At 46.4% G+C, this 27,072-nt stretch overlaps 2 protein-coding genes, 1 long non-coding RNA gene and 2 other non-coding genes across 8 annotated transcripts in view; 3 read left to right on the forward strand and 2 right to left on the reverse strand.

Moving 5' to 3' along the window:
• MDM4 (MDM4 regulator of p53) overlaps positions 1-266 on the reverse strand; it is a 37,824-nt gene extending 37,558 nt beyond the window's left edge. For all 3 annotated transcript variants that reach the window (XR_008293248.1, XR_008293247.1, XM_053209512.1), the window contains exon 1: positions 127-266. The gene's annotated coding sequence lies outside the window, so the exon portion shown is untranslated. The remainder of the gene's footprint in view (positions 1-126) is intronic.
• On the forward strand, positions 239-7,603 carry LOC128313080 (uncharacterized). The gene is made up of 3 exons (XR_008293255.1): positions 239-823; positions 1,571-1,673; positions 6,777-7,603. It is a non-coding gene; the product is annotated as an uncharacterized LOC128313080 (long non-coding RNA).
• An 11-nt stretch (positions 7,604-7,614) lies between these two features.
• TRNAK-UUU (transfer RNA lysine (anticodon UUU)) lies at positions 7,615-7,687 on the forward strand. The gene has a single exon. It is a non-coding gene; the product is annotated as a tRNA-Lys (tRNA).
• Positions 7,688-7,964: 277 nt separating this feature from the next.
• TRNAK-UUU (transfer RNA lysine (anticodon UUU)) lies at positions 7,965-8,037 on the reverse strand. The gene has a single exon. It is a non-coding gene; the product is annotated as a tRNA-Lys (tRNA).
• A 10,062-nt stretch (positions 8,038-18,099) lies between these two features.
• Positions 18,100-27,072, forward strand: part of PIK3C2B (phosphatidylinositol-4-phosphate 3-kinase catalytic subunit type 2 beta) — a 65,080-nt gene continuing 56,107 nt past the window's right edge. For both annotated transcript variants that reach the window (XM_027074820.2, XM_027074819.2), the window contains exon 1: positions 18,100-18,238. The gene's annotated coding sequence lies outside the window, so the exon portion shown is untranslated. The remainder of the gene's footprint in view (positions 18,239-27,072) is intronic.

Genomic DNA, 27,072 nt, shown 5'->3' on the forward strand with positions numbered 1-27,072 from the left:
CGCCTCAAGCTCCACCCGCCCGCTGCCCCGGCTCCGAGGCCCGCCGAACTGGCCGTACCGCCGCCCGCTCCCCGCCTCCCGGCCCCCAGCCGCCCGGGACCCGGCCGCCGAAACCCAAGAGCCACACCTTACGGCCGCTCCATGAGTCGCTCCCCCGCCGAGCCCGGGGGGGGAGGGGGCGTCAGTCTCAGGCCCTAAGGCCTCAGCAGCATTTTGAAACGGCGAGTAGTGAGGGCGCAACTTCCGGCCTCCTGAACCCATCTCACACCAGGGCTTCCGGTGAGGCCTCCGGAAACCATAGAGACGCCACTGGAGGGCTAGAGAGGCAGAAAGACTGCCGTCTCCCCACCATAGAGTAGAGGCCAGTCCGGGGAGAGAGTCGCAGGACTTGGAAGACTAAGTTGTGAGGTTTCAAGAGAAAACGTTTGAGGAGCTCGCAGAGTCTGATGGTATTTACAGATGTGTCCTAGGACATCAAAAATCGAGGATGGAAGAAACCTAATAGCGTAGTCAGAGGAAGCCTTCCGCTCTTCCAAAAAACACCACTCCCTCTGTTTCTCAAAGTTAACGTATTCATTCTTATTCCCCAGAGATAGTGGCTGCAGAGGGCAAACAGCATCTTAGTGTTGTCGCTAATTGGGGGAAATAGAACTAGGATATACACGAATAACAACAAGATATGTGATAAATGCTGGAAGAGGTGCAAAGAACGAGGGAGGTGGAGCTTCTTTGGATCATCAACCCGGTCATCCAGTCCCAATATAAAAGCTCCTGCCACAAACCTCTCAGGTTGGCCGACTTCCACCTCAGAAGGTGCCAAATGGTATTGTCTCTCCCAAATACCTCCTCTCATTGATTTCAGGATGATTCTAAATATTAGAGGACTTTCTGAGCTGAAGTATGTTACTTTGCAGTTTCTGTTGGTTTCATTTCTACACTTGGGAGACATAGAGTAAGGCTTCATTCATTCTTTACCATATGAATACTGTTCAGTCATTTGAAGACAGTTACCATGTCCCATCTCTAACCCTGTGCCTTGTTCTTCTGCAAGCTAAAAATCTCACAGCCTTCAACTATTTCTTACTTGACATGGCTTCAAGCCACCCTGGTCACCATCTTCTGAACAAACACCTGTTTGTTCAGTTTAAAATATGGTTCCCAGAGAACTGGGTACAAACCCATGCTAAATAAAATAGGGTAATGACCCCCCCCCCTTAATTTGCACATTGCACCTTGCTCTATTTCTGGCATAACCTTACAGCAGAGCTAGAGATCCAGATCTCTGCAAATGAGCCGAAAAAGTAATGCCTTTTCACAGTTGCTCTGAAAGAGCTTGAAGTCAGCAACCACCTCTCTCAAAAATTAGAGGGGAGGGGCTTTTTTAGGTGAACCAGTCTCCACTGTTTCCCCTCTCTTTTTATGCAATCAATTTGAGTGCTTTTTTGGTTTAGTTCCCAAACAGGAGTTTGTTTTGTATCTTTCAAACAGTATCCGGTTAGTTTAGGTCTCTCCCTATTGCCTCCTGGACTCTTGGAATTATGATCCTGTCATGCAATTCATTTTGTTTAAGATAAACATTTGTTGAACACCTACCGTGTGCCAAACACCAACCTAGAAGATTCCAAAACAAGTAACACCTGGAATCTGTCTAGTGGAGGACTCAGACAGTCCAGGTAAGGAGAATGTGGGTCTACAGCCATACTGCCCTGAACGTTCCCAGTCTCGTCTGATCTCAAAAGCTAAGCAGGGTCACGCCTGGTTAGTACTTGGGTGGGAGAATGTGGTAAGTGCAATGCTTGATGAGCTGCACTTAACCATGCCTGGAAGGTTGAGAGGGATTAGTTCTTTTCCTTTTACATTTTGCAAAAATTTTGATTAAGATCTTTAACGTGTCTTCACTGAAAGTCTTGATAAATATACTGAATAGGACATGGTTAAGAATAGAGCTTTTCCTGTCATGGTTGATATTAATTCGTGATTGATCATTCATCCTTGAATGTTGTTCTTAAACCACAAATGATTCTGCCTACTAGTGGTCAATATCTGGACACATTTTGCTACCCTTTCCCAAGGACTTCATAAAACTTCATCACATGACTTGCTCTAATGAAAATAAGCCATAACTATAACATTTCTTCTGCTCGTCAAATGCACTTAAAAAGAAAATGAAATTAGCTTAAGCTCATAACTAACTCAGTGATCCTCACTTCCTTCCCTAAGAACTATACTCAAAAACTGTTTATTTAATAAAGAGACAGGAAACCTGGGTTTAGTCTAGCTATTTCTAGAAACCAGAAAGTTACACAGTTCTACAGTTTCCCAGTCTGTGAATAAAATGGCTAAATGAGATGATTTTTCTAGAGCCCCTGGTAGTTCTAAAGGAATTGGAAGTCAGTGTTATTATAGCCTTTCTTAAAAATTCATAATGAGCTACTTCACACATACAAAAAAAAGTATAAAGAAGAATCTAATCTTTTCCCCGTAACTCTTCCTTTTTTTTTTTTTTTAAATGTTTACTAATTTTTGAGCAACAGAGTGCGAGCAGGGAGGGGCAGGGAGAGAGGGAGACACAGAATCCGAAGCAGGGTCCGGGCTCTGTGCTGTCATGACCCGAGCCGAAGTTGGACACTGAACTGACTGAGCCACCTAGGCACCCCCCCCCACTTTACCTAAAGAACGATACTTTACCTGTTACAAAAGGTTTCCTATAGTAGTCCCATCTCCCTCCTTCAACTCCATAGGGAACCACTATTCTGAATTTGGTATTTACCCCTGCCATGCACTTCTTTAGACCTTTAGGATTCATATATGTATATATTCCCTTAGAATTTTATGCTTTTAAAATCTTTGTAAATGGCATCAAACTGTACGTATTCTGCAACTCGCATTTTTTCCTCTTTGTTGTGAAGTTCCACCATGTTGAATCACATATGGTTAGTTAATTTTCAATATTGTGGAGTAATACTGTATCGTAATATATTAAATTGTAGAATTAATTGTTATACAGTAAGTGTGCTTCTCTAGAGCTGGCATCACAGAATACCACAGACTGGATGACTTAAACAACAGAACTTTGTTTTCTCACAGTTCTGGGTGCTAGAAGTACAAGATCAAGGTGTTGGCAGATTTGGTTTCTTCTGATACCTCTCCTTGGCCTGCACATGGCTGCCTTCTTGCTTTGTCCTCACCCCTCGGTCTGTAAGTTGTCTGTGCCCTGATCTCTTATAAGGCCACCAGCCATAATGCATTAGGGCCCACTCCCATGACCTCATTTTACCTTAATCACCTCCGTAAAAGGCCTGTCTCCAAATAGAGTCACATTCTGAGATGCTCAGGGGGTAGGACTTCCACACATTAATGGGTGGGGGGCACAATTCAGCCCATAATTGTAATGATCATACCACAATTTTTTATTCACCTCTTCCTTTGATAAATACTAAGGTGTTTCCAGTCGTTTACTGTTACAAACAGTGCTGCCATCGACATTCTTGTACTTGTGAACTCCAGGGAGTAGAATCATTGGGTCACAAACACATTGTCAATGCTGTCAGATCATAACACAGTGCTCTCCAAAGTGGTTGTGGGAATATACACTCCTCACGAATGTGTATAGGAGTCTCTTGGTCCATATTTTCGCCAACCCTTGGTATTGTCAGACTATTAAAAAACGAATCTGATAGATGTGAGAATTTCTCATGGTGGTTTGAATTCTATTTCCATGATTAAGAGTAAGGCCGAGCATTTTTTCGTATATATTGACTACGGTTACTCACCTATGAATTGCCTGTCCATATCTTTTGCCCATTTTTCTATTGGTTAGCCTTTTCCTTGTCCATTTGTAGGAGTTCTGTATATACTCTGGACATTAATCCTTCTTGATTATTATGTATTACCAATCTTCAAATCTATACCTTGTTTTCAGTTTTTTAATGTTGTCTTTTGATGAACAGAAGTTTTTTTTTCAGAAGTTTTTTTAATGAAGTCAGATTTATTAGCTATTTTCTTTATGTTTCACTTCCTTTTTTTTTTTTTTTTTTTTAAAGAGATTCCTCCCTGTTAGGGGGTCATAAAGATACTCATATATTTTCTCCTAAAAGTTCTAAAGATGTCCTTTTCACATATAAGCCATTAGCTCATTTGCAAGTGATTTTTGTGTATGTTGTAACATGGAGATCCAATTTTACTTTTTCAATTTGAAGAATAAATACACGTCTCTATTACTGAATCTGTAAACTGAATGTGAGTCTATCTATAGTCTCTTAAATTCATCTTTTCTTCCTAGTTAACACAATCATTGAAGATTTTGTGGAAGAGGTTTCATTTGAGTGGGGCCTTAAAAAATTGAATAGGATTTTGAGGGGTGCCTGGGTGGCTCAGTCGGATAAGCGTCCAACTTTGGCTCAGGTCATGATCTCACAGTTCATGGGTTCGAGCCCCGCATCAGGCTCTGCATTGACAGCTCAGAGCCTGGAGTCGGCTTCCCATTCTGTGTCTCCCTCTCTCTCTGCCCCTCCACCTCTCATCTCTCTCTCTCTCTCTCTCTCTCTCTCTCTCAAAAATAAATAAACATTAAAAAGAAACTTTAAAAAAATGAATAGGATTTCAGGAGGTGTAAATAGGAGAAGTCATTTGAAGAAACATGGCACAAATAATGAGGAAAGAAAGAGATGAATTGGAAGGTATGATCTTAAAACTGAAAGAATCTACTTTGATCAAAGTGTTGGTTACTGAGTAAACGATTGGCATGGTATCGAATCACACTGTCTCATATAATATCCACCAGCCACATGTGGCTTGAAATTTGGCTAGTCCAAATTGAGATGTGCAATGAGTGTAAAATACACATTATATGTCAAAGACTTAGTAGTGAAAAATACTGTATCTTATTTATAATGTTTTATATTTTTAATATTTATTTATTTATTTTAATGTTTATTTTTTGAGAGAGAAATAAAGACAGAGCATGAGCGAGGAAGGGGCAGAAAGAGAGGGAGACACAGAATCCGAAGCAGGCTCCAGGGCTCTGAGCTGTCAGCACAGAGCCCGACGCAGAGCGTGACCCTAGTAAGTGTCAGATTATCATGACCTGAGCCGAAGTCAGACGCTTAACCAACTGAGCCATCCAGGCGCACCAATAATGTTTCATATTGATTACATATCAAAATGATAATATTTTGAAATATTGGGTTGAATAAAATATATTATAAAAATTAATTTCATCTGTTTCTTTTTACTTTTTTTTAAATGTGGCTACTGGAAAATTTTAAATAACAATTTTGGTTTGTATTGTATTGGTATCAAAGTAGGCCAGGGCCAGATTGCGGAGGATTTTGAATGCTGCTATAAAAGGTTCCATGTGTTACTCAGTGAAGTAGTAGGGAAGAATCAAAGGGTTTTGAGCAAAGAGAAGGCAGTCTAATATTCCTAACTTGATGGTTAAACATCCCGTCTGCACAGAGCCAATTTTAGAAACCTGTACCATTAGCCTTGGGCAGATGATTAATTCTGGTGATGTGATTCTTACAGAGAATATTTGATGGTAGTCCTTGTTACTGTTTTTTATTGTAGCACAAACAAGTCTAATGTGTGCTCCTTTCAGTGGGAAATTGGAACATAATTGAGCCAAACTTAAAAAAAATTTTTTTTTGTTAAGTTTATATGTTTATTTTGAGAGATAATGTGAGCAGGGAAAGGGAAGAGAGAGAGAGAGAGAGAGAGAGAGAGAATCCCAAGCAGCCTCAGCACTGTCAGCACAGAGCCCAATGTGGGGCTCAAACCCCCAAACCTTGAGATCATGACCTAAACCGAAATCAAGAGCCGGATGCTCAACTGACTGAGCCACCCAGGCACCCCAAGCCAAACTTTTAATAGTTCCCCCATTGCTCAGAGGATAAAGTGATTCTTTTTGTCTGGAGTTAACCCAATATTGTCAGCCTTCAAAATTCTCAACATCTTCCTTGAATCCATTCAAATATGTTAAGCCTGATAACAGCACAGTCACTATAGTTAAATAATGCTGTAGTGCATATTTGAAAGTTGTAAGAGAGCAGATCATGGAAGCTTTCATCGTTATGAAAAAACGTGTTACTATGTGTTGTGATGCATTTTAACTAGACTCACTGTGGTGACATTTTGCAATATATACAAATACGGACTAGTTATGTTGTGCACCTGAAACTAATGTTATATGTCAATTAGATCTTGATAAAAAAATAATTGTTAAAAATAAGCTAAGTGCTTGTCGAAGCGTAGACAGTGTTAGAACTCTAGCTAGAGCGGAATCTGCAGTCTGTTCTTGTTACGTCTTTGCCATTAAGTCTTTAGATGACTTCGTGATTGCTTTTTACTTGTCAGACACTGTTCCACACAATTTGTATAAACTACCTTATACATTTTCACAATTATCCCATTGTCCTGAGACACAGAGAAGTAGTTTACTCAAGATCACACAGTGGAAGTAAGGTTTCAAACAGGTGCACCTTGATTCAGAACACAGACTTTATAGAGAGACATTTATGCTTTGGGTTTTTCAATGTGCATATATACACCTTTTTAAAAAATTGGTCTGAAGTGTTTCCTAACTTAACAATGTTTTGCATTTTCCTCAAGTCGTATTCTTCTACAGCATGATTATTAATAGCTACATAATACTCCATGTATTAAGACGGTGCCATAATTTATATAGCCATCTCTGTCATTTGCAGTATTTTCCACTTAAAATATGACGATCTCTCCTGTAACCAAGTCTTTTTATGCATCCCTGATTATTTCTTCAGGACAAATTCCTAAAAGTGACATTGCTGGGCCCGAACAACCACTCCTAAAGTGTTGGAATTAGGCAGATGGATTAAGGGAGAGCAACACCAGCGAACAGAAATTCTTTAATGTCTCACCCTGAGCCCCATGGTGGATAAGTCTCAAAGCCGGCCCTATAGCAGAAGGCAGTGCTCAGATCACTGATGGCAGTGGAAGAGAAGAGCCTCGAATGCCATGATCAGTAAGATCTCTCTGCAGGCACACTCAGCTTTCTTGTCTCTCTGGCTGGCAGGGCTTGTACCCCCAGGATCACTGCTGGTGACTTCCTCCAGGGTTTGCGTCATTTAAAATTATTTGGACGTCTTCAAGGGACCTGCGGGACAATCACACTATCCCTCTGCAGGGTCCTTTCTCCCAGTTTGTACTCTGCAGTTCAACCTAGTAGCTTCCCAGCAGCATATTTATACTCTTCTCTTAGACTCTTTTCTTCTTTTCTGTTGTCGAGTCAGTTTTAGAACTGATATCCACGTGATTATCAATAATAAAAGAGACCTGATGCCACCACAACGCTTCAAAAGTGATGTACCTTGCCGTTCTCTTAATCCTGGATGTGTTGGATTGATTACAAATCAAAGAAGCCTACGTAATAATGGCTGTTGGGCACATAAATACCTCTCAGTTCTGAAGTAGCTGCTAACGCTGCTGACAAGTACATGATTCAGGTCTTCTGTTTGTTGTATGAATCATGAGCTTTCTTGGGTTTAAAACGGTTTCACAAAATGTGGATGGAAGGAAGCGATTACGCAAGGTTCTTTATTCTTATGTAAGGCATTGTAATAGGAGCCTTCTCTTGTGAGAGCCCGGATAGCTCAGTCGGTAGAGCATCAGACTTTTAATCTGAGGGTCCAGGGTTCAAGTCCCTGTTCGGGCGCTTTGCTTTAACTTCCGCCTTCCTTTTCAGCTTCGATTTTTAACAATCTGAACAACACAAATTCCGTCTCACTGGGAAACCACCACATAAAAACTTCCATATTCACCAAGAAATTGAGTTTGCGTAGTCAGTGTTTTCTTCCCCGAGAACATATTTACCTCGCATATTCTGAAAGCAAGGGAAAAAAAAAAAACTCAATTTGAGGCAGAAGTTTGCTTCAGGGCTGAGATTTTTGTACGGTAATATTTGGTAATGTAAGTAAGGGGCAAAAGCCAGACGCCCGAACAGGGACTTGAACCCTGGACCCTCAGATTAAAAGTCTGATGCTCTACCGACTGAGCTATCCGGGCGCTCTTGGGAAGCTCTGCTCTTCTGTTTACTTGATATAATTCTAATAAATTACTTCTCTGGTTGAACCATATTTAAAGTATCTTTTTTAGCAAGATTTTTAAAAAGCATTTATTTTTCTGTTTCTCCATTTCCTTAAGACATGTGTTCTTGAAGTTCTTTCATATTTCATATTTGATCAATTGCCAGTATCTACTAAACTCTGAAACGAAATGGTAGCGACTTATGGGAAAGGGCAACCAACATTAAACTTTCAGACATAGAGCTGTGACCTCTTTTTGTTACAATTCTTGTGTCTTCCGTTTATCACTTCGCCAATAGGACCTCTTAATTTTAGTTACTCCACGGAACTAGATGACCGTATCTTTTCTTTAATGAAAAATACATTTCCATTAACTAGATGATACAGCTGTTAGATGAGCATCCCTCAGCACAAAAGAAGGAAAGACGCATCTGATTCACGAATAGAGCAGCTAATATAGGAAAATAGAAGTGACAGTGGAAAGGTGGGTCCAAATTTAGACAAGAGAGAAGGAGCTTAGACTTTTAATTTAGGTTTTGACCAAATTTTTGCTTTTCCCTGCCTTCTAGGCACCTTGCAGTTTCCAGGTCAGATTCACAAAATGAGCCCTTGTAAAGCAGTGTCAGCATGCACCAGTGGGAACAACGTGGAGTATTAGCAACATAAACCTCCAGATCAGCCTAGTTTTTCCCAAAATCAGTTTCAGCAGCCCTGACGCATGGGGTGGGGAAGGCAGGATTATGAAATTCCGAAGACTGATAAGGGAACTCATTTTTGTTTCTGGGAACTGGAGGCTTCTGAACACAATGAACAGCAAAACCGCTCAGCCTTGGTTGGAGGAATTTCTTTCCCACAATTGTCTGATTCTTTTAGAACAAAGACCAACAAATTGTGTGATCCTGAGCAGTCCTGGGTTTCCACATCTATAAAATGAGGGAAATTGATCAAATGACCTGTAAGATACCTTCTAAATCTGAAGTTTTACCACGCTCTTCCTTCTCCCACAGTGAATAAGATTAGAAGGAACAGACTCGAAATGCAACAGGAAGGAATGATTTAACTGCATATTTTATTGATCATCTATTATGGCTTAGGTCTTGCACTAGCTCTGGAGTCGGAGATCTGTAGGACACGGATCCTGCTCACAGCCTGGGAAAGAAGGCAGACACGTAAGCAAACCACTTTAGCAAAGTAATAAGTGCAGCAAGACGAATTCAAGTACAGAGTGGCATAAGCATGGGCAGCAAGGCCATGGTTACAAAACCAGGATAGGGGCCCTGGAGTTTTCAGCAAGGAAAACACATGGTCAGAGTTGAATTTCAGCAAATAACTGTCAGAGGTGTGCAGAGTAGATTTTAATGAGCCAGCAGATGCTTGTCATTTATTCATTCAGGCATTTCTTGAGCATCCACTGTGTTAACTAAGGAAAACTCCTCGCTCTGTTTCTATGAATGAGATGTGGAAACGTGCGATACCTAAATTCGTTTAAGGAAGGGAAATGGTGTCTGTCTAGGCTCCCTAAAGGGGAGAGAATAGAGGCGCTTTGAAGGTTTTTTTTCCCCCTTGCCCAATGGCTTTGTTATGTGGTATTCCGTGGTAGCCCTGAGAGAACACAGCACAGATTTAATCACCCTCTCCTTTCCTTCTGTTTAAAGTTCAATAGACTGGATAGGATTGACCCATCAAGTGGCTTGTTGAATACCTACTATTTCCACAGCAGTAAACTAGACACAGTGGGAAGGAAAACACTGAACCTGGAAGGAGAGCGGGGAGTGTCAACGGGGGTGAAGAATGGTGAATAGGTTAGTGTGGCTGGAATGGAAGGAGGTAGAGACAGGAGGTGCCAGATTGGAGACATCTGACCAGATTCATCCGGGGCCGGGGAGAAAAATTGTGTCGTACAGGCAATGGCAAAGTTTGAAAGTTGAATCAAAAGTCTGGCTTGTTCACACTGCAGTGTCACACCTGAGGTAGCGTGAACTGAATCCGCTTTTCCCCAAGTTGAATTACAAACAGGGGTGCCATCTGGTACCTTATTTACCACCATCCCTTCCGGGAGTGCCTCTTCATTTCTCACCTCGCCTAGACTGTCGAACTTAGTTCTCCCACTAGAGGGCAGTCGAATGTCACAGATTCCATATTGGGTCCCCCTCCCCTCCCCACATTTCTTAAACATAATTTCCGCCACTATTTTGTCTTTTTCTAATCAAATGTTTAACTTGGTATGCTTAACAGACGGTGTTACATTAGTTTCAGGTGTTCTCCCACTAATTTTTAAAGGGATGCTTTCCCCCCCCCTCACCCTTTAACCACCCCCCCCAACACCGCCCGCCATTCACCAGACTCACCTGTCTGAAAATCACCACCAGCTCTGTATCAGAACCGGGAAAAGTTGTGGAGCAAGAAAGGTCTCTGCAGTTCTCGCTCCTTCTTGCCCTCTCAGTGACACCGTCTGTTACCTGGACCCTGACACAGTCCTCTTCCTACAGCTGGCAAACGTTAGCTTATGTGGTTACGCCTTGAAGAGGAAACTGTTTTCACAAGGCCTTAGGGGCACCTGCGTGCAAGGTGAGGTCTTGTCCTCCTCATCCTGAGACTCCCACAGTGGCGCATGACAGAGAAAGCATATGGATAGTTGGGAGTTGAATACAATTGTATTGAAGAGCCAGAAAACATCTCTAATGTTGACTTTTTTTTTTTTAATGTTTATACATTTATGGGGGGGGCAGAGAGAGAGAGAGAGGAAGAGAGAGAATCCCAAGAAGACCCCATGCCGTCGTGAGATCACGACTGAGCTGAAATCAAGGGTCAGATGCTTAACCAACTGAGCCACACAGACACCCCTGTAACGGTGGAATTTTAGGCCAGCGGGAAAGGTTTAATTTTAAGAGGCTTTCCCAGGGCTTCCCAAACCAATGCAAGGTGTAGCTGCCTGTGCAAAGACCCCATCTTCCATCATCACTGTGTAGAGTGTTTGGAGTTGAGACCATTACAAGGTACCAGGGAGATGCATGGTACAGAGAAGTTGTTTGGAGAAGTCTTCTCTGGTGTTTGGCCCTAAAAACTCCAAACTGAGAGCATCCTGGGTTTCAGGTGAGCCCTCCTACTCTTCTCCTCTCTGAGAATACAGAGAGGTTGGCAGCCCAATAATCTTGGACAGCCTCAAGAACTCAGACACTAGGATTAATATTCTCCCTGAACAAGGCAGCCCCCAAGTGTTCTGAGTCATGGAAAAGATGTAAGAGAGAAGCAGGACTGATTTCGAGGCCAGTGGGACCCAAAGGGATTGAAGTCAGTCCGATCACCAAATATTTACAGAGTTTCTCTACCCCATCTCCAGTATCCATTCACCTTTGCAAAAATATTTGGATCTCTTCAAAGAAAGTCTACTGAAGGATTTTTAAATGAAAATGGTACAAACATTGCCCTTTGCAATTTTAGCTCAGACTTGTTTTACGGATAAGCCCGGGCCCAGAGCAGAGCCCTGAGAGAACACAGCACAGATTTAATCACCCTCTCCTCTCATTCCTTTCGACCACCTGCTCCCTAACTAGTAACCAGTTCTTCATTCACCCATTCATTCATCAAGTATATACTGAACAACAGCTTTGGATCAGGCAATGAATTAGTCCTGTAAATTCAAAGGTAAACCCAACAGAGATTGCCTTGTCCTTAAGAAGCTTACACTCTCATTACCCTCCTCATCTGTCCCCTCCCCAATTCAGAAAAAAGCAAACAGGCAATTCTGACACTCGGTGATGAGTGTTACAATCCAGGCAGCTATCAGGTGTATCTAGACATTGTTAGGAAGCACTCTAGGGAAGCTTCCTGGAAGGCTAATTATAGGGTGTATTAGTTTGCTATTGCTACTATAACAAATTACCACAAATTTAGTGGATTAAAAGTTTATTATCTTAGGGGCGCCTGGGTGGCTCAGTTGCTGGAGCGTCTGACTCTTGATTTCAGCTGAGGTCACCATCTCATGGTTTGTGGGATGGAGCCCTACCTCGGGCTCTGCACTGACCACGCAGAGAAACTATTTATAAAAAGCTTATCATGTAGGTCAGAAGCCTAACACGGGGCCCACTGGGCTAAAATCAGTGTGTCAACAGGGCCGTGTTCCTTTCTGAAGGCTGTTGGGGGGCATCTATTTCCTTACATTCTCCGGTTTCTAGAAGATGTTCACATTCCTTTGCTCAGAACCTCAATTCTCCAACTTAAAAGCCACCAACGTCATATCCCTTTTGCCATTCTTCCATCATCGCATCTCCCTCTGGCTTCAGCTGAGTAAAGTGTTCTGCTTTTAAGGACCAGTGTGATTAGATTGGGCTCACCTAGGTAATCCAGGCTAATCTCCCCATCTGGAGGTATTTAACTTAATCATGTCTGCACAATCCTTTTGCCATGTAAGATAACATATTTATACGTCCCAGGGATTGGGAAGCAGACATTTCTTCCTCAAGGGGGCCATTACTCTGCCTACCATGTAGAAAGACAGCCACATAATGGGAAGGGCAACAGAGGTGGGATTTTGGCGGGTAGGAGGCCCTTTCCAGGCAGTGGGAAGCACGTGTAGAAAGACCCCTAGTTGGGAATCACATGTATTCTAGAAGCAACATGGAATTTGCCTTGGAATGAGGGAGGGAGTGATTCATTCAAGCCCCATTTATTAAATGATGACATTATGGGCATTCTGAGGATACAAGATGAACAAGACAGTTTTTGTCCTCCGAGGCTAGAGTGAAAAGCAAGGGCCAGATTATGAGAGGCCTTGTTGACTGTCTTAAAAGTTTGAGCTTCGGGGCACCTGGGTGGCTCAGTCAGTTAAGCGTCCGACTTTGGCTCAGGTCATGATCTTGTGGTTTGTGAGTTCGAGCCCGGCATCGGGCTCTGTGCTGACCGCTCAGAGCCTGGAGCCTGCTTTGGATTCTGTGTCTTGCTCCCTCTCTGCCCCTGCCCTGCTCACGCTCTGTCTCTCTCGGTCTCAAAAATAAATAAAACATTAAAAAATATATATTTTTACGGGGCACCTGGGTGGCGCAGTCGGTTAAGCGTCCAACTTCAGCCAGGTCATGATCTTGCGGTCCGTGAGTTCGAGCCCCGCGTCGGGCTCTGGGCTGATGGCTCAGAGCCTGGAGCCTGTTTCCGATTCTGTGTCTCCCTCTCTCTCTGCCCCTCCCCCGTTCATGCTCTGTCTCTCTCTGTCCCAAAAATAAAATAAAATTGAAAAAAAAAATTAAAAAAAAAAAGTTTGAGCTTCATGCAAGAGCTATACAGTCATTCATCCATTTGTTTGGCGAATTTTATTGAGCACATGCTACATACCAGGCACTGTTCCAGGCTCTGGGAAATACAGAAGTTTAAAAACTAAGGTAAAAAAATAATAATAAAACAATAACAATAATAACAAAAATTTAAAACTAAGGTAAAGAATCCCTGCACTGGGGCCCCTGGGTGGCTCAGTCGAGCGATCAGCTCTTGATTTCAGCTTAGGTCATGATCTCATGGTTCCTGGGTTCAAGCCCTGAATCGGGCTCTCACTGACAGTTTGGAACCTTCTTGGAATTCTCTCTCTCTCTCTCTCTCTCTCTCTCTCTCTCTCTCTTTCTCGCTCTCTCCCCTTCCCCCAAAATAAACTTTAAAAAAAAATCCCTGCCCTCATGGAGCTGACAGGCTAGTTGATGTTAAGGAAGGGAAGCAGATGTCTGCTTTAGAAAGATCATTCTGGCTAGGGTGTTGGAAAAGAGACAGGAGTGGAGCAAGACTAGTGGTAGCCCAGCCCCTTAACCCCCTTCCTCAAGATTCATAGCCTTTCCCCACCTTCACATCCCTCCCTGGCCAGTTCCTGTTTTGTCAGGAACCTTCTTTCCCCTTTATCCTCCAACGGTACCTATTCTGCAACACCGCCGGGCTCCCCGCCCCCAGCCCTGATTGAACATTCTACACCTGGGCTTCCCAGTGCTGCAGAAGAAAATGATGAAAACGTTAATACCGTAGCCACTACATACCAGAATATCTGATTCCAGCCACATCCTCCACCCTGCTGACAATTCCATTCCCTCTCTAAGAAGTTACCATCCTCATTCCTTGCCTGAACCACTTTCCTGAACTCTCCTCAAGCCCAGCTTGACCCCCTTCTCTCTCAGGAGATTACCCACAGACCATCAGGTAGCAGCCAGTTAGCACCTAACCTCCAGGCTTACCGATCTACACAAACATCTGCGGGTGCACCCTTCCTCTTAGATATCCCAGACAACCCCACCCCCGTGTGTCCGGATCCCATCTCCTCTGCGACATTTTTCATTAATCATCTCTCTATCTCCTTGGTCTCCCCCCCTCAACATATGAGCATGTTTAAGCCTTCCCTTCTGAAAAAGGAAAGACATAACAAAAATCTTTCCCTTGATCCTGCAGCCCTCCCCCCACCCAATTGCCTTACATTTCTCCTTTCCTTTAACTGTCAACCTTCTAGAAAAAAATGCTCAATGCTATTTTCGGTCTCTTGTATTCCTTAACCCACTGGAGCCTGGTGTTACTGTCACTGTTCTCACAGCACGGGTCCCAGTGACTTTCCTGCCAATCCAACGGGCACTTTCCGGCCCTGCCTCCCCTGGATGTCCCCGCCACACCGGTGTTCCGGTCACTTTCCTGACACTTCCTCCCACCCTCCTTTCTGACACCCTATGGTCTCAGTTTTTTCCCCTATCGACGTGGTTGTTTCTTCTCCATTTCTTTTGCAGGGCTCTTGCTTCCTCTGCACGCCCATCTGGGTGATCTCACGCATGCCCACACCTTCGCCGACCATCTATAATCTGAAGAGTCCAAAATTCCTGTCATCTGTCCGTGCCTCTGCTCTGACTTTAGCTTCAGAAATCCACTGTCTGTTAGACAACCTCACCTAAACATTCCACAGGTTCCTCAAACCCAACATGTGCAAAATTAAACTCATGTTTGCTCCCCCAACACCTGGGCCCTGTCTTACGTAGTCCCCCACTTAGTGCTGGCACCACCTGCCACCAATTCCTATGGCATCAAGCGGAGAGGGACTCTAGATTCGTGCCCCCACTTCCTACATTCAATATATTATCAAATATTATTTTTTTTTAATTTTTTTAACGTTTATTTTATTTTTGAGACAGAGACAGAGCATGAATGGGCGGGAGGGGCAGAGAGAGAGGGAGACACAGAATCGGAAGCAGGCTCCAGGCTCTGAGCCATCAGCCCAGAGCCCGACGCGGGGCTCGAACTCACGGACCGCGAGATCATGACCTGGCTGAAGTTGGACGCTTAACCGACTGCGCCACCCAGGCTCCCCTATTATCAAATATTATTGATGTGACTTCCTAACCATCTCTCATACCTGTCCTTTCCTTTTCTTCCTCATTGCCACAGCCCTGGCACATCAGAGATTCTCTGATCTTGCACTCTGAACATAGCCATGGCCTCCTAAGCTCTCAGCCTGTTCTCCTAACCTGGCAGGGAGCAGATGGCACGCTCCAATCTGAAGAGACAATTTACAAAGAGTCAGCAGGGTGAAGGAAAGCCACAGGAATAGTGTGCAGTACTTTGGGGCCAGCAGGAAAGCAAGTTTCCACCCCCAGGCCTGCGAAGGCAAAGGAGCTGAGTAAAGGGAAGGAAGAGAGGGAGAGGGAACCACCTAGGGGGAGCTGTGAACTTTGGTTGAGGGTGGCAGCCAGCCCACAGTGACTCCAAAGAGAAGGAAATCCCGAGAAACAAATAGCCAGACCTCTTTGACCTCCTTCCTTCCAATCTCCTGCCAGGGCTCCCCAGTGGCCACGCCCTACTAGGAAGCCAGAGGGTCAAGATTGCGTTTGCAGGAGCAAAGGGAGGACACACAGTGCATCTTCCAAATCCTTCCTCCCGTGTAACATGCCAGAAGGTTTTTCTGGTCAGATCGTTCCCAGCTCCACTTGTCTACCCCCTGGGTTCTCTGTCACCTGCAGGACAAAATCTAAACTTTTTGGCATGTCCTGATTTCTCTTATAAGGACATTTTTCTCCCCACCAAAGTGCGTTATAAAGCCTTTGATAAGACGTTCAACCCAGTGACCCAGGCCTCTTTCCTGTTAGCTCTCCATTTGGGACTTTTCACTCCAGCAACACAGATGCTGATGGCCCACAGGCTCCTCTGTTCTCAGGCCTCTGAGCTTAGCCCAATGACAGGCAAACAGTAAGCTGTCACAAGTATTTGCCTCGCCAACAAGTGGTGAATGGGGGAGTAAATAAACACATGTTTTTATCCCCCGTGGCTCTCGAGGATCGGGACTAGGATCATGTGTACATTATGATGTATGCGCCGCATTCTGTCTAGCCATTAACAAGTTTCACTCACATTCTCTCATTCGAGCCGCATAACAGCCCGGAGTAGGAAGTGAAGCTGATATTACTGATGCTTAAGAGGGTGGAGGGGGCTACGCAAGGTCACCTGGCAGAGGGCCGAGAGAAATGCAAACTTCTCCTTCTCATTAGGGATCCTTTGCATTCACTCAGATTTCATCTTATATGAGAACAAAACAATATCCCAAGAAATCCTTGTGAACCACAAAGTCACTTTTCATATTGTTCCCCCCCGCCCCCCCCCCTCCACGTAGGACGTCCTCCGGTTATTCAAATTTCCTTCCTAATAAATAGCCTCTTACTGAGCTCTGGAGTCTCTTCCAATTCTACAACTATGAATCTAAGTATCGTGTTGGCTTTGTTGCACAGTTTTGTATTAATGAGGAAAATTTAAAGGCCCTGTATCTTATTAAAAAGGCCCTTCTGACATTTTTTTAAAAAGTAAAACTCTAGTAAACCCTAAACAGACTGAAATAGTAGCATTTCAATGAATATTTCCTTGAGACCAGGGAAGGGGTAGGTTGGCAGACGTTTCCATGGGATTCCCCTGGCTGGGGAGGGCTAGGCTTCTGAGGGAGGCTGGGAGCCTTGAGACCCTGGACACCTGAAGGGGACTGCAGAGCGGGGGGCCTGGGAGTCGGGTGTTGATCCTCACAGACCCGCCAGAAAGGAAGGAGGGCCCTGGGGGAGAATGGGATACAAGTGTGAGGAAAATGTACTTTGAGATCAGGGATCATAGTTACTATGCCAAGCAAATGCAAGTGAGGAGCTGGCCAATTCTCGGTTTCTTTTGGGTGGAGTCTTTAGGAAAATTCTTCTAGAGACCACTGCTCAAAGAAAGGCGGAGTAAAAATGTTAAACATGACCTACTGAATTGAAAGAAGCGGGTTTTTTCCCCTACCATAGTTGGGGTGGAGGCCGCTCTACCTCCCCCACCCCTACTAAGGGTTGCTATTCTCTGGGGTTCAGGTGGGACGACCCACTCGGGCGAACAGAAAACCCAACGAGGCTGAGCGCACAGCGCGGTGACAGCTCCCCCTCTGCCGCCCTCAAGGTAGGGACTTTGGCGGGCGTCGCAATCCTGATAAAGATGGGGGCAGAGGGGGGATGTCCTCGAACCGCTAAGTGGTTCGTTTTCAGCCGAAGGACCTGGCGTGCATCCGACCCGGAGCAAAGGGGCCCCCGCAGGGAGAAGTAACGACCATCCGCAGAATCCTCCCCCGGGCGGGAAGCGGCGGCGCGGGCAGTCGGGTTCCCGAGCACAATCGGACGCCAGCGCGCAGCTCGCCCCCGCGCCCCCTCCGGGAGGGAAGGAGGGAGGGAGGGAGGCGGGAGGCGGGAGCGAGAGGTGGAGGGCGGTCAGGGTTCCGGGGCCCGCCCCGCCCTCGCGCTCGCCGCCGACTCGGCGCTGCGGGCTGGAGCGGGCGGCCGGGCGGCTGCCTGTCCAGGCCGGGGCTGGCCGCGCCTCGCGTCGCCGTGCAGTGCGCCGGGTCTCCGGGAGATGGCTTCTCCGCTCCCGCCCGCTGCTCCCGCTATTGTCTCGCCCGGGGTGGCCTGACTCTGCGGGCTCGCGCACGCTCGTGGCCCGGAGGGCTTCCCCCGCGCCCCCCGGAGCCGGTCCCGCGTCCTCCGCTGCCTCCCCGCCAGCCCCCGGCTCCCTCCTCCCTCCTCCCCCCGCCCCCCCACCCGGGCCGGCGCTCGTGGCTCGCGGAGAGGGGAGCGGCGCGCGCGGGCGCGGGGACGCCTGGAGCTGCGGGGCCGGCAGCCCACGTCGCCGAGCACGCGACACGTCGGGTCTCGCAGGGAAGCCCGCAGCGAGCACAGGTAGGACGCGCATCCGGCCGGGAGCCGCCGCCCGGGGTCTGCAGATTGCCCGCCGAACCGAGGGAGCGGAGGTCAAGGGGCTCTCCCTCCAACATGGCAACAGCCGAGGTGCAACAATGGAAGGAGCCGCGGGTTCCCGGCGGCCGGCAGAGCTGCGGACGCGTTGGCAGCGAGAGCTCCGGTCCGCGGCGCCCTGCAGGTTGCCGGCTCCCTCCGCCACCCCGCCCCAGCAGTTTCGGGGTGTCTCGGGTCCCCGCTTCTCACCCCTTTCCTACCCCTTTCCTCTAAACACACTTCCTGCCCTCCAGCTGCACGGCGATCTGAAGCAACCAATGGTTTGGGGGTTGAAGATGAGAAATAAAAAGCAAAACCTGCCCCGGAGTGGGGGTGGTGGGGCTGGTGCTTTCTGTTGCGGTGGGTGAAAAGTCAGCATGTAGCCGCGGGAATGTATACATTTTCTGGCCAGACGGATGGCCGACTTGGCTTCTCCCTTATAAGGGTACTGCAGCACCAGGAGAAGCTTGGGGGAGAGAGAGGGACCCTCAGGCCTGACTTTCCGGGCCCTCCGCGGAGGCGCTGCTCTCCTGGCTGGTACTTGTCTCTCATTTTCAGCTCCCGACAGCGGCGACTTTGATGTTGGGGAGTTATGGCAGCTGCAGGAAGCCCTGGGGACGCTGCCAAGCAGGGGTGGGGTAGGGTGGGGAGCCAAGGGGCTTGGCCAGCTCTTGGGTTGTGAGAAGAGGTTACCGAATGTATGAGGTTAGTGCACACACCCTAATTGGCCGAGGGTGTGTGTGTGTGTGTGTGAAGAATCTGCCATTGCTCTTATTCCTCGGGCCAACCTTCTCTCCCTCTGTCCCCACCCCCTTTTGGGGTCTTTGTGGCTTCCCTGTCCCAGTCCCACCAGCCACGCCTGGAATGGAATCTCTATTGTCTCCTGCTGCCCTGATGTGTGGTTTGTTTTTTTTTTTTCCTTCTTCTCAATTCCGCTGGTGAATTTTGTACCCTGTGCTGGCTGGTCCCAGCATGGCACCAGATTCCTTAGCACACAGCTACCCCGGCTTCCAGAAGTGGGCCAACGCTGCCCCTCCTTTCTCTAAAGTACCTGACTGTCTGGGATGGGGCCAAGCAGATGTAAGCAATTTGCGCCGAATTCCAAGCCTGTATCAGTTGCTGAATGAAAACTTACTCCACTGCCGCACCAGGCCTTGGAAAGATATCGGAAGAGCCAGTGTTCCAGAGGGTGGCAAACCTGATTCCAGGTTACTCCTCCTTCTCCAGTTCCAGCTGTGCATCCTACAGCAGAGAGGTTAGGAGGCTACACAGTTACATCTCCTCCAGAGCCTGGCAGTCGCATCTGGGGTTGTGTCCATGGAAAAATTAAGTAGAGGCATATTTTATAGCTCTGCCTGGCAGCCAGCGTCCGAGGCGATGGTGGCTCCGAGCCGGAGCCCTGGACTGAGGCTGTGGCTGCTTCTCCTTTGGCCTTTGGGTGAGCTCAAGGTTTGATTTCCATGGCTCTGAGTTTACTGCTGAGTGTGCATGGGTGTGTGTGTCTGAATTTGATCAAGCTCTCAGCCCTGGCCAGAAGGGAGCTTGTGCGTTTCCCTCTCCCTGAAAGCGTCAGTGAGGGAGGCCCATGGGTATGCTGGATTTTCCCTGGGGTGCTCCCTCGGGATTGCCCAATGGCCTGGAATTCTTCTGGTCTTTGCCATGACCTAGTGGCCCTCTAGCAGGCACCCCACAGCCTTGTGGGCCTTTGAACCCCTCTCATTGGTTTCCTCACCCCACCTGGGCCTGGCACTCTGCAGGTACCTCATATGGATGGGCCTTCAGCCTGGACAGCCCTGTCGCAGCCAGCAGGGAGAAAAATGAGAGAACTCTGTTGCCTTTGGGGGGTTCGTGACCGGCCATAAACTTCAGGCTCCTCACGATCCCAGGATGTGAACTTGGACGTGACAGTGCGGAGTAGTAGAGAAAAGGGTGGGTGGCTTGGGGGTCAGGAGGCTTTGAGTCCTTGTGTGACTGACTTCCTAGCGCTGTGAGCATGGACAGCTTGTGAACCTAAGACTTAGTTTGCTTATCTGTAAAATGGGGAAAAAATAATACCCTGGGCTCACAAGGTTGTTTTAAGGGTGAAATACATTGCTTCCCGTGAACTGAATAAAATCATGTGTGCAGAAACACTCTGAAAGCTGCAGAGTACTATAGCAATGTGCGTTATTCACTCTTGAGTTTAGCCTTGGTAACAACAAAGGAGGGAGAGCTGGTGGGGGTTGGGGAAGGAGTGGGAGAAAGGGATGGAATAGAGAATGTTCTAGGACATGGGAAGAGTGATCTGATGATACCAAGATAGCTATGTTTTGGGTTACTTCTCTTTTTTTGGAGGGGGGGTTACTTTAAAAAGGGCAGGATGGGAGCTAGGAGAGAAGAAAAGGCTGCTTAATAATATTTGTAGGGAAGTGGGGAGACATATACTGCCCCCCACCCCAAAGGCTGGCTACTGTCCATAGAGGAGTGCTGAGCTGGCAAATAATATAATGGCTAACGTTTACGGATGTCAGTCAGCTAGTTAATGACAGAGGAGGGATTTCAAGCAGGCTGTTTCACTCCAGACCCTGTGCTCATAACCTTGATGCCACTATCAGGGAGATGTTGGGTCTTGGGAGAATGGAAAGGGATTAGCAGAGTCACAGAATTCATCCACACTGGCTTCCCTTGGATTCGAATGCCCCTGACATGTCACCAGACTGGGACATACCTTAGACAATAAACTTCTCAAGGGCAAGGGCCCAGCATCGCACCTCCTTAATTCCCAGGTATTTGGGGGTCGAGGGTGAATTCCTTGGGGTTTCTACCTCACAGCCTTTCTCTGCTTTCTCATTTGTATCCCTACCTTCAGTGTAAGGAGAAGGCTGGGGATAATGAAGTCAAGCAATTTTGCTACCTTCTGGGCAACACTAATACCGTTTGGGAATTGGGGTGCTCTGGGAAACTGAGGCAAATCTTTTGTTTTAGTATTTCTATATCTGCTTTATTTTGTGTCTTTTTTATTTAGGAAATTATTATTTTATTTAGGAATTTAGGATATTATTATTTTATTTAGGAATTTAGGAAATTATTATTCTTGCATATCCTACATACGACTTTTAGAACCGGAAACGATTTTGGAGATCGATGCCCTGAGAAGTGACTCTCCCAAGGTCATGCAGTTAGCGATGCTGGAACTTTACACTTGCCCCACAGATCACAAGATGACCAATGACAGGACCTGCCTTTCGGCACCTTAGAGTTGTGTGCAGACGATTGGGAAATTCTCTTAGAACACTGGTCATGGAATTCACTCACCCCAAATTTCTATGTCGGTGAAAGAGATTAAGGACACAGAAGACACCATTTGTGCGTCGGGGCAGAGGCCTTCAAGTTCTGGAGAAGGAAGAGGAAAGAGGTTCTTGATATTCCTGAGGCAGAATGCAGAACTGGTGACTGAAGGAATCTTGCAATTCACGCCTTCCTCTTTTGAGACACTTCCTGTAGGAAGTCTCATCCAGCAGAGGCTCCATGGCATTTCAAAGAGGAGCCAAAGGTCATTTGTCTCTTCAGAAAATGTTTTCCTTTCACCAAAATGTTATGACTCCTGCCTCTCTTCCTTGCTGAAAACGCTGGTCAATCCTCTTCTTCCTGGACCTTCCTCTCGAACCACCCCTAGTCACTGAGAGTCATCTCCTGGGCAATAGTTTTCTTCTGTGCGCTTCTTCCTGCCATGATTTGTGCATCCTATGTCTCTGCTCCTGAGGGTCCTGTCCTAATGGCTAGATTCCACTTTGTCTCCTCTCCTGTATTCTCCCCAGAGGGAGGTGGGTGTGCGAGATGAGAGCTGCTGTGCTCACATGGCCGGTTGCCCAGGCCCCATGCCTGGCTAAGCCAGGCCCACCAGGAGTTAACGCTATGGAGGCATCCTTTTCAGCCAAGTTCTTCCATCTCAGAGTAGTTGGTCCACTTGGTAGCAAACCAGAAGACATAAGGGGAGGGGCAAAGGAGAAGGAACCAAGGAGATTCCATTTTCAGGAAATACTACAGCTTACCTTGCTAGCGAGAAGAAACAGATATGAGCCTTTCTTGTCTTAGGTCGCAGGCTAATCTAGAATGTAGGTAGGTGTAATGATGGGGCTCTCCCAGGGTCGAGACCCCTCTTGAGAGCCCCCCTTTTCTGAAAGCAGGGCATCTGCCACATTCCTGATTCGCCGTGCTGTTACCCCTTCTTACAGGTAAATAAAGGAAGTTAAACTGACAAGGAGCACCTGTAAAGTGCACTTAATGCTGACCAAAACTGGAGAGATTGTTTGCAAATTGGGTATTATGGGAAGCTGGGAGAAGACATCTATATTATTTTCCCCAAGAATATTATGGCCAGGATTTCAGATTTCTGCTCTAGACCTTAAGAAGGCAGATTATTATTTTTTTTAAGTAAGAGAGAAGTTAGATGTAGTTCCCTGACAGGAGACTTTGAAACATAGAGTGGTTCCAAAGGGATAGCCAAGTCTCCCAAGTGCAATTTTGATGACGCTGTTGCAGACCGTTTCAGCAAGGAAGGTGAAAAGGAGCCACCTGAGCTCAAGTTCAAGTACCACGAGGCAAGAGCATATGATGAAGAATAACCACCGGCACTGAGTGTCCACCTGTAGCTATTTTTTGTTTTTGGGGGGTTTTTTGTTCTTGTTTTTAGTTTTTATTTTAATCCCTGTTAGTTAGCATACAGTTTTATATTAATGTCAGGTATTGTCCGCCTGTAGCTTCTCAAACGTTATCTGTACTTTCCCCTTCCCCTAACCTTGGAGAAAACCGCGATGATGAAATTGTCTCCTCCCCTCTCACCGATGTGAGACCTGAGGTTGCGGTTAGGTTTAGTTCAAATTAAGATTCCGAAACATGCCGAAGGTTGTAGGACTAGTTAGAGAAGAAGCAAAGTTTGAGTCCAGGTCAGGAAACTTCCAGCACCTGTGTTTCTTCCCTTGGTGCTCCCCTGAGGGGACCGCTGAGAAGAAGTGTCAGTGAGCCCCAAGTTCTGAATGAGACAGGGCTTCCCCAAGAGTCCGCTGACAGAGTTGACAACAGAAATGGTTGTTTTCAAAGCCATCTGTGGTGAAGCAATGGTCACAAAGGGAGATAAGTCAGAGGATGTTTAAAAAAGAACTCATTCATTCAGCAGATGTTTTTTGAGGGCTTACTAATAATGACTTTAGGTGCTTTCAGTGATGAGGACTGATAGCCTTCCAGAACTTACAGTTGAGTGGGGAATACAGACAAGTAAATGGGCTGTGTGTTGGGGGCGGGGTGGGGGTCGGGGGTGAAGCATGAGATGCTTTGGAAACTCATAAGTGGGACACTTGGGGTAGTCAGACGTCCTGGAAGAAATTAAACGTTAGTCAAGGGGTGCCTGGGTGGCTCAGTCAGTTAAGTGTCCGACTTCGGCTCAGGTCATGATCTCACGGTTCCTGAGTTCGAGCCCTGCATCGGGCCCTGTGCTGACAGCTTAGAGCCTGAAGCCTGCTTCCGATTCTGTGTCTCCCTCTCTCTCTGCCCCTCCCCTGCTCATGCTCTGTCTCTGTCTCTCTCTTTCAAAAATAAATAAAAACATTAAATGTTAGCAAGATTTGAACAATGAGTAGAAATTGGGGTGGGGGATGAAGTGAAAGGCAAAGGGGGTGAAGTGAAGGTACTTTAATCTGACCAGAACCATTGAAGGAGTTTACCTTTTATCTTTTATTCACAACGTACCTGATTCTCTCCTCAGTGCACGGCAGTGGAAGAAGACAGACATAGTCCCTGTCCTTCTGGAGTTTGTATTCTGGGAGAATTTAGTTCACTAAGGAATAAATTAAACCAAGCTTTTTTTATTTTGCTGACAGGGATTCTATACTGGTATATCAGGGAATTCCTCATAGATAAACTCTGGCGGAACTTAGGGAAAGTTTGAGAAAGACTCTTGTGATAGTCCTATGGGTAACATGGGGTGGAGGCAAGAGGTGGGTTAATTGATGGTTGGTTCCTTGTTCTCCGACAAAAACATCTTCAGTGCCTCTGTTCATTCTTACATCTATTGATTCATCAACTGAAGGGCAGTATAAATTCAGTATGTACATACGAGTATGGCTTCGGACCCAGATTCCATGGGTTCAAAGCCTAGCTCTCCCTCATGCTAGTTGTTTGACTTTGGGAAAGTTACTTGATTTCTCTGTGCTTCTGTTTCCTCGTTTGTAAGATGGGGGAAAATAATAGTATGGGGGGGTGGGGGTGGGGGAAACAAGCTGTGGTAAAAATGAAATGAGTTCATTAATGAACCATCTAGAATAGGGCCTGATAAATAGTAAGGGCTTAGAAAATGGTGGCGGTTACAATTACATTATCATCCTTCAGGCAAGTTTGTGCTGAACCCTAGGGATACAAACTTAAATTCAATATGGTCCATGACCTTGAGGTAACCACATTGTACTCCAGAAATTACAAGTGAATGCATGAGTTGCTTTATGGAATGGGGTAATCCTATAAACTCGGTATGAGGCAGTTGTCCATGGCTGCCCCAAGAGGTGGTATAATCTGAGGCAGCATTTCATAGAAGTATAGAAGCTAGGACAATAGCGTTTAATATTTTGGGGACTTCTAAATTCCAAGAATCTAATAAATGCAATGGGGTATCAACCCGGAAACGTAAACTACAATTTTGCCTTCCTCATCCAGAATCTCTGATTCTGTAGCAGGGAGGTGTTAAATATTCTCCTCTGGCTTGGTCTGACCACCCTCAGAACACGGTATTTAACAGCTCTGTCCCTAGTGTAAAACGCTGTGCTGAGTGTGGTGGGGAAGACAAGATAAATAAGAGGTAATTTTTGTTCTTAAGATTAATGGGCTTATGTCTGTGAAAGTGCTTTGTAACTATAAAGCACCCACCTGGATAAAAATTATTTTTATTCTAATCACTAGTAGGTATAACACAAAACACTAAATGCCGTGTATATTTAAATTAAAAAAATTTTTTTTTAATGTTTTATTTCTGAGAGAGACAGAGACAGAATGCAGGTGGGTTAGAGGCAGAGAGAGAGGGAGACACAGAATCCGAAGTAGGCTCCAGGCTCTGAGCTGTCAGCACAGAGCCTGACACAGGGCTTGAACTCTTGAGCTGTGAGATCATGACCTGAGCCGAAGTCGGACGCTCAACCGACTGAGCCACCCAGGCGCCCCTAAATTTTTTTTTTAACATTTATTTTTTGAGAGAGAGTGAGTGGGGGTGGGGCAGAGAGAGAGAGAGAAGGAGACACAGAATCGGAAGGAGGCTCCAGGCTCCAAGCTGTCAGCACAGGGCCTGATGCGGGGCTCGAACCCACAGACTGCGAGATCATGACCTGAGCCGAAGTCTGACGCTCGTCCCACCAAGCCACCCAGGCGCCCCAATGCTGTGTATATTTAGAGATGTTCAAAAGAGAGCAAAAGTCACTTTCTGTCATAGGAGATGATAGAAGGCTCAAATACAAGGGCAGGTGTTTGTAGAGGGCAAGCCAGAGAGGATTCCAGAAGGCACTAGCGTGACCGAAGATTCATGGGAAAACTTGTGGCCCCACGGAATGCTTAATAACCATCAGTATTTGGGGGGCCTGCAGGGAACTGGGCTGGGGCTCAGTGTGGGGAGTCTTGAATGTCCAGTATGAAAGCAGGGAGAGACAGAAACCTTTCCGTCAGAAGGATGATATGAACAGAGCCATTGCTCCAGGGTTGTGGCTGTAGAGCAGACGCTTTAGGGGTCAGTGGGGAGACAGAGACGCTTAGGAGGTTGTTTCAATTGTTTGGGTAAGAGAAAGAATAATAATCTTTGGTGCTAGGGCACCTAGGTGGCTCAGTCAGTTAAGCGTCTGACTTCGGCTCAGGCCATGATCTCATGGTTCGTGAGTTTGAGCCCCACATCAGGCTCCCTGCTGTCCACACAGACCCTGCTTCAGATCCTCAGTCCCCCTCGCTCTCTGCCCTTCCCCTGTTCGTGCTCTTTTTCTCTCTCTCTCTCAAAAATAAACAAACATTAAACAAATAATTTTTGGTGCCTAATGGGTGCTTTCAGTAGGTTATTTAACTTGAGGAAAGTAATCGGAAGCTTGGAAAGGAATGGACCAGTCTGAGAGAGACTGGAACAGGAAGGCTGGGAGATTTCCTTCACTGGAAATAGACTGGTGGTGGCTCAGTCTGGAAAGAGCACTGGAGCGGGAGTCTGGGACCCGCCTCTAGTTTCTAGTCCCACTTCTGTCACTGACTTGCTGTGTGACTCCAGACAAGGCATTTCTCCTTCTGGTCCTTGGTTCTTTCTCTCTCTCTCTCTTTATGTTTTTATTTGAGTATAGGCGACACACAATGTTACCTTGGTTTCAGGAATACGACTTCTCTGTATGTTACGCTGTGCTCACAAGTGCGGCTACCGTCTGTTACCGTGCGATGCTGGTGCAGTATCGTCTGCTAGATTCTCTGTGCTGTGCCTTTTATTCCTGTGACCTACTCATTCCATAACTGGAAGCCCGTATCCCCCACTCCCCTTCTCCCATTTTGACGCTCAGCCTCTGGTCCTCTTATCTGGAAAACGGTGCATTGTCCTTTGGTTTCCTCTTGTTTATTATTTGCTTGCTTTTGAGGGGCTTGCAACGGTGAAGAAATGCTTTGGGGTGTCAGGGGAGAGGGTGGAGGCGTTGTACCAAGATAATCACCAACGTCAGCTTGCCCGTTGGGTAAAATGTGACGTGCCTGGGTCCCATTCTGTGAGATAGGAAAAACGCGATGAGTTTTGGCCGGAAACAGGT

Source organism: Acinonyx jubatus, chromosome E4, assembly GCF_027475565.1.
Source record: "Acinonyx jubatus isolate Ajub_Pintada_27869175 chromosome E4, VMU_Ajub_asm_v1.0, whole genome shotgun sequence".
In the NCBI taxonomy this organism is placed as follows: Eukaryota; Metazoa; Chordata; class Mammalia; order Carnivora; family Felidae; genus Acinonyx; species Acinonyx jubatus.